This window comes from Bidens hawaiensis, unplaced genomic scaffold, assembly GCF_021521415.1.
Source record: "Bidens hawaiensis isolate Kalapana, Puna unplaced genomic scaffold, B.hawaiensis_p1.1 tig00064851_1, whole genome shotgun sequence".
NCBI classification, from domain to species: Eukaryota; Viridiplantae; Streptophyta; class Magnoliopsida; order Asterales; family Asteraceae; genus Bidens; species Bidens hawaiensis.
Window position 1 is genome coordinate 31,657 of NW_027501567.1, and position 7,914 is coordinate 39,570.

Consider the following 7,914-nt stretch of genomic DNA (forward strand, 5'->3'; position numbering starts at 1 on the left):
CCAAACCCTAATAGCTCTCAAATAGGTTATAAGATCTCATTTATTGGTAAACACTATCATTAAACCCTAATTTAATTTATCTTCTTTATATGTTCTCTATTGCTGATCTATCTTCATCGCCGGTTAACTTCCGATACTAACCACCATTGTCAACTGCATTAACATCCCCTTTTTCATTAGACAAATATTTGTGTTCATATTTGTTCATTTAAAAAAATCAACATGCTCATGTCTGTTTATGTTTGTTCGTTAAAAATCTATAAAACCTACACATCTCAATTGAAAAAACTCAAACGTTAAAGAATATAATAACAAACTAATATAACGTATTTAATTAAAACTAAACAACGTTAAAAAATAAAATAAATCATCATATAATAGCAAAATGATAAAAACAAAAACTTGAATAAACCCCCGTAACACGGGAGGATTAAACTAGTAACTAAATATAATACTACATAAAACATTACCAACTAAAATTACTTAAAAAGATTCATTAATAATTGTAAACATATAAATAAAATTAAACTGATTAAAAATTAAATTAAAATAACAACAAATTAAATAAAGACCATATATTTCAAAAGAAATAATCAATTCTTACATGTAGATGATAAAGAAAGAAGAATTAGAAGTCAGCCGACAATCTTTAAGGTTTTTAAAATATATTAGTTACTGATTTCAAATCATCAAACTTCAAATAATAATTAGAATATCATAATACCATCAATTATACTGAACCATAGATTGAAGGAGAATATAAACAAAAACCCTAACATAATCATACACATAATAAATGCATTAAGTAATTATTTAATCTTACTTTACGTATTTATGACCTAGTTGATGTATGAATAATAAGCAAACACAAAAAAACTCGAAATGCAAATAAAAACATAAAAGTACGTGGTTGCCTGTAAAGTGGGAATGGAATTCAAACAATTTGTGTCATGTTAAGAACTTCTGAGCCCAAACTAAAGGAGGCATTGTGGCCCCTTCTGGCCCTATAGATATTCCGAGAGACGGTTTAAATTAGGGTTGTTCACGAGCCGAGTCGAACCGAGCGAAGGCTTGCTCGTTGCTTGGCTCGTTTACAAGCGAACCGAACCGAACGGCTAAAATTCGAACCGAGCGAAAACCGAAACGAGCCAAATTCGAATCGAGCATTTTCGATCGAATATCGAGCGATTTCGAGCATTATTTATTTCTTTTTCACTTTAAAATTTTCAATAAGAAACAAATTTAAAGGTTGTAAATAATATATTTTATAACTAAATTAATAATTTTTAGACAAACGGGTAATAGATTGTAAATTTTTATTAAAAATAAGTTTGAAGTGAGATATAATTATCATGTAAACAAACTTCTAGTATTGTAATAACTTGAAACTAACAAATAAAACTATAACATTGATGAAATATGAAATATTAAAACTCTAAATGAGTAAAAATAATTGTAAGCTTATATTTATGTGTTTTGTCTATATATTTATATATTTGTTCATATATAATTATATATAAAATAAATTAAAAATATTCGAGCTGAACCGAACCGAGCAGACCTTTGCTCGTTGCTTGGCTCGTTTACAAACCGAACCGAGCAGAGCGGCTCGTTTTCAATCGAGCGAAAAAACGAGCGAGCATTTTCCGAGCGAGCGGCGAGCGAGTTCAAGCGACGAGCGGTTTAGACGGCCCTAGTTTAAATGGAGACAACCCTTCCCTTTATTATCTTAAACTAGCTCTATCCCATGTATTGCGGAGGGTTATTTTACATTATTTATTTATAGTATTTATATATATTTTTGGATTTTAATTTTATTTATTGTATAGAAGTTAATAATATACCTATACTAATAAAATGAAATAATTCTGAACACGTGCTATTATAAAATTAATTTTTACTATTAAATTCCCGTCAAAATCACTTCTTTTCTATTGACGGAAAAGAAAAAAAATCTTGATTTAAATATAATATTTATTATAAATTCAACATACCGTATTAATTGGTTAATCTCCATCCATTGATTAAATTATTATTGCCATAAATTATATTTTAAACATACTTAATATTACAAAATTAATATAATAATTACGTGTCATAAATATATTTTTTCTTTAAAATTGAAATGTATATATAAAAGAATTTATGTTTAAATAGTACATTAACATTTTTAATTTTTTGAGACATCTTTATATTGAAGAAAACAATAATAATTTTTTTTACACATATATAGTCTTAAAAATCATAGACAAATTTTTCATTTTTTATATTTATTATAAGACAATTGTGATAGATGACACAATATTGTGTTTATAAGGACAACAGGAAAGCTGTTCAAAAAGGAAAATCTGGTGTGTTTTTTTTGTTTATAGCCAAGTATAGAATGTATAACATTTTTGTGAAAAAATTTAGCTACATCTTTCACATCGAAAGGCATCATTGTTTTAAATGTTGCTTCCAGTGGCATTGCTTCATATGGTATACCGATGGTAGAACAACTCATTCTCGATTTAAAATTTCAATATATTTGATTATATAAAACGACTATATCTGTAAAACATTTTTTTACATAATATAAAGAGACTTTGTTATCTTTTTATATTTGTATTAAATTATTTATTGCAATTTATACGTTAATTTTTCTCGTGTAATACACGGGTTTCTAAAGCTAATATACTTAATATTTGATGATGAAAGAGTTTCACAAATATATGAGATGTTACAACCCGTTTAAAAGCTATTTGGGTTTGGTGAGATCCATGCCCGCTTATTTTTTATGCCATAAAATTGTTTTTTAATTATAATATATATATATTAAATAAATCATATATTAATCTTTAGTATATCCCTATTTTATCGGATTTTCATATCAAATATTTGGTGAGAATAGGTTTTAATTTAAAGAGATGTTATAACCCGTTTAAGGAATATCTGGGTTTGGTAAGACCCATACCCGTGAATTCGGATCAAATGCATGAGAAGCCTCAATTTACAAATAATGCAATCTGGTGGCTTGAGAAAATATAAGGAGCAACCAGAGGGTTTTTAAAGATTTCGGTTATATATATTATAGATATATACAACTGAAACATTTAAAAACTCTCTATTTGCTTCTTACATTTTCTCAAGCCACCAGATCATTTTATTTATAAATGAAGGCTTATCATACATTTGACCCGAATTTACGGGTATATGTCTCACTAAACCCATATAGCCCTTAAACGGGTTATAATATCCCATTAAATTCAAAATTAATCCCACCAAATATTTGATATGAAAATCCTATAAAATAGGGATTACTAAAAAACAATATCTTTTTATAAAGTATATTATTTATAATTAATAAACATTTTATAGTAAAAAAAGTAAGCGGTCCATAGGCCTCACCAATATAGCCTTTAAACCAAGATGTAACATTTTATTTATTTGTGAAACTCTTGCATCATTAAACCCCAAGTATATTATTAACTTACTTACAATAAATAAATTTAAAATCTAAAAAAATATATATAAATATTATAAACAAATAATGTAAACCAACCTCCGTAATACGTAAGATAAAATCTAGTATTTGATATACTTTAGTATATTAAAAAGCGTGCCTCTTAGAACCTTTTTTTTTTATCGGTGACTTTCACAGTTAAGTTATCTCACTGCGCGAACACGCCGCACCCTGCTACCCCACTCATGCCAACTATGTTGACATGATCGGGATCCACGTGGCATCCGAGTTTGGCTTGACGATCCCGGTAAAACCTAGTTGGCTCACCCCGCCTGAAGGCACGACAGACTTTAATGCTCTAGTAAAATACGGTCTGAATCAGGATTCGAACCTAAGACATCCGGGTTATCCATCATGTTCCTGGCCATTGGGACAAGCTGCCTCTTAGAACTAAACCATCAATATGCTTTATGGAGATTGTTTATGTACAAAATAATCTTAATCAAAAAAATGTAGGAAACATTACTAATTTACCAAACTTGAGAATGTAGTAAACAACACCAATTTATATAAGCGATGTGTTATAATAACAGGGGTGAGATCCGGTATAAATAAAGTAACGTACTAAACATACAAATAACTAGAGTAATTACAGTTTTAAACTAGAGTATTTATGTTATAAAAAATAAAATAGTGTAATAATAATTACGTTAATTCAAAATTTATAGTGTAATAATAATTACTCTAGTGTTAAAATAATTACTCTAGTTATTTATACACTTCTCACGATAAAAGTTATTTGTATTTGATCCAGGTCCTATAATAACAAACAAAAAACCTAATAATAATAAAAGGTTCATAATCAACAACAAAATAATAACATATACTTATAATAGTAAAAGAAAAAAACTAATAATAACAAAATACAAATCAACAATTAATACTTAGAACATCTTATAATCGGAAATAAGTAAATGCAAATAAAAATAACAACAAACCTAATAATAATGACAATTCTCTTTGTTTTCATTTCAAAAAGTATTCGTATTTGAACAGAAACTCTACTTTATCGTCACATTTAAGAAAGAATTCATGTTCTGAAGGATTTCGATCATTTGTATACTAAATAGAAAATCAAAAATTTCAAGTTGTTTAAATTAATTAAATACACCTTTTAGTTTGGAAGTAGTTATTTTTGGGTTTCAGTGGTGATTAGTCAACAGTTTAACAACTAAACCCGGTTTTAATTATAGTTTCTTAATTATTAATCATATTAATCATTATCAACACAGCGGAATAAAAAAATGAGTAATCATCACTTTTATGAAACCATACAGGATCCGTTTACAAAAAATACAAGTACGATACGAAACCAAACAAATTAAATTAAAATCTAAACCGGCAATATTTAAGTTTACATCAGTTAATAAATAATCAGTTGAGACACCGAACTTCGCTAGGTGATTAAACGAGACCAGGTGGTGGCGGTGCACGTTGGCAGCCGACAGCAACGGTGGTGGGGCGGTGGCTGGACAATGGCGGCGCAAAAGCATCGGCGACGGCGATGGTTCCGGTGTGCAGATGGTGGCGGCCTTCGGCGGTTTCTGGTATGGTGGCTGGCGGTGGAGTAGGCGAGAGAGAGAGAGAGAGAGAGAGAGAGAGAGATGGTAGCTAGGGTTTTTCTCTTGTCTCCAACTTGTGATTATGTTAAACTAATTATATTGGTTTAGCCTAACCGGGCCACCAACTCCATCTCTAATCTAAAGCCCAGTCCATCTCGTTATTATTATTAGTGAATATCGGTTAGCTAACTTAAGCGTATTTGGTGTTCGTGACCCAAGGTTTAACACTCACGGGTCATAACTCGGTCGGACGTGTTGACTTAACCAAACCGGTCCATAATATCCAACAGTCTCCCACTTGGACGGTTCCCGGTTAAGTTCCTTATCACTTACAGCCAGCGGTGCTCTAGCTACACATGGCTGACCCCAACAAGTTATGACATTTTAAAGTCATTAACCAAAACATCTTGGAATACACTATCGCAAGATAATGAGCTTATGGTAATCGTCATCTATCCTTTTCATATAAGGCACCAATTGAACAGTGAGACATGGATCAGTTTCAATATCATATGGCGTTCAATCATTATTGTTCTCGATCTAGAATCAAAGTGGTCCAATCACACACACAGTAAGTTTGGGTGAGGCCTCAAACTCACCTGTTTGAATCAACGAGGGTGCCAAGATGTCTAACTGTTACTATCATGTAAGAGTACATAATCCCATCTTGATTATATACAACTCCCACTGAACTTCAGAATATTCCAAACCAATGCCTTTATAGCCGGCAGTTACGCGAAAACGGTTGACACTAATCAAAGAATAGCATTTAGTAAACGAAAGTTCTAATATGTATCTCAGGTCTAAGGATACTAAATGAGTATACCAATATCAAAACATCTTATGACTAAGATCCATGAAGATGATTTGATGCAAGTTACATCCAACGTCATTCATAATGAGGTCTGTGAGTTGGATGTCAACTCCTTAAGTCCAAAGTCAGAATAGTCTTAGTTCGAAATCGTTCCCATGAGTCTGACCGACTACGGATAATTTAAAATACAATATTCATGGATTAAACATATTAAAATGAACATAGTTATAATATTGAACGTTTGCATTTAACCATTATATCAAAAGTGAACTCAAAAGTAAATGTGTTTAAAAGTTCATACATCCAAATACTAAATTGAAACAAATGAGTAGCTAATATGAGACCTATAGCATCCCTGGGTTGGTCCTGATTCATCGTCTTAGTGAACGGGTCTGCTAGTTTATGATCTGTGTCTACTTTGATAATTGTGATATCTCCTCGTTCTAGTATTTCTCGTATAAGGAGGAACTTCCTTTGAATGTGCTTGGCTTTGTGATGAGATATGGGCTCTTTAGCCTGAGCAATAGCACATGTGTTATCACAGAACACCTCGATTGGTTTATGAATACTCGAAACCACATCGAGGTCAGTAATGAACTTCTTCATCCAAGCAGCATCCTTAGCAGCATTTGATGCAGCTATGTATTCAGATTCAGTGGTGGAATCCGCCACCACACTTTGCTTGGAGCTTTTCCAGTAAATAGCTCCTCCACTAAGAGTGAATACAAATCCTGATTGTGAGCGAGAATCATCTCGGTTAATCTGGAAACTAGCATCAATGTAACACCTTACAGTGAGCTCTTATTCCATTTCTCCAAACACTAAGAACATATTCTTGGTCCTTTTCAGGTACCTTAGAATGTTCTTCACTGTAGTCCAATGGGCAACGCCAGGACTTTGCTGAAAATGGCTAATCATGCTTACAGAATACGAGATGCCAGGTCTAGTGCATAACATAGTGTACATGATAGAACCAACTGTTGAAGCTTGCTTGCATGTTCTTATTTTCAATGTTCATTGTCGGATATTGCGATTTGTACAACACGGTTCCTTTAGAAATGGGAACACCTCCTTTCTTGGATTTATCCATTGAGAAGCGTGCCATGACTCTGTCTAAGTATTTACTTTGACTTAGTCCTATAAGCCGCATAGACCTATCTTGGTAGATCTTTATTCCCATAATATAAGTAGCTTCACCAAGATCTTTCATTGCGAAACAAGATCCCAAATAGTAACTTCCTTAAGAATATGTATGTTGTTTCCAATTATCAGTATATCATCCACATGCACGATGAGGAATGATATAGTGCTCTCACTAGACTTTCTGTAAACACAAGACTCATCTTCATTTTTGATAAAACTAAACTCTTTGATTTTCTCATCAAAATGTAGATTCCAGTTGCGGGATGCTTGTTTGAGTCTATAAATGGACTTATTCAGTTTGCACACCCTATTACGATATTTAGGATCGACAAAACCTTCAGGCTGAACCATATAGACATCCTCATAAAGGTGTCCAATAATAAAAGTGGTTTTGACATCTATCTACCATATCTCGTAGTTATAATAAGAGGCTATGGCGAGTAATATCCTTATTGACTTAGTCATAGCAACGGGCAAGAAGGTTTCATCATAGTCAATACCCTGAGTTTGAGTAAAACCTTTCGCGACTAGTTGTGCTTTATAGGTTTGTAAATTTCCATGCATGTCGGTTTTTTGTTTGAAAATCCACTTGCTCCCTACTACCCGACCTTCGGGGGGTAGCTCAAGCAAGTTCCAGACTTTATTATCATGCATAGATTGCATCTCGGCGTTCATGGCTTCTTGCCATTTCTCAAATTCCGGATCTAAGACAACAGATTTGTAGTTAGTAGGTTCATCATTTGACTCGGCTACTATAGGATTTCGGGACCATCTAGATGCCATAAGTATTTAGAATTTGGTAAGCGAGTCCTACTACTTCTATGAACGCTCTTGTTTATGTCTGATGTGTCAACAACAACATCCAGTTTCTTTATCGAGAATTTCTTTCTCGA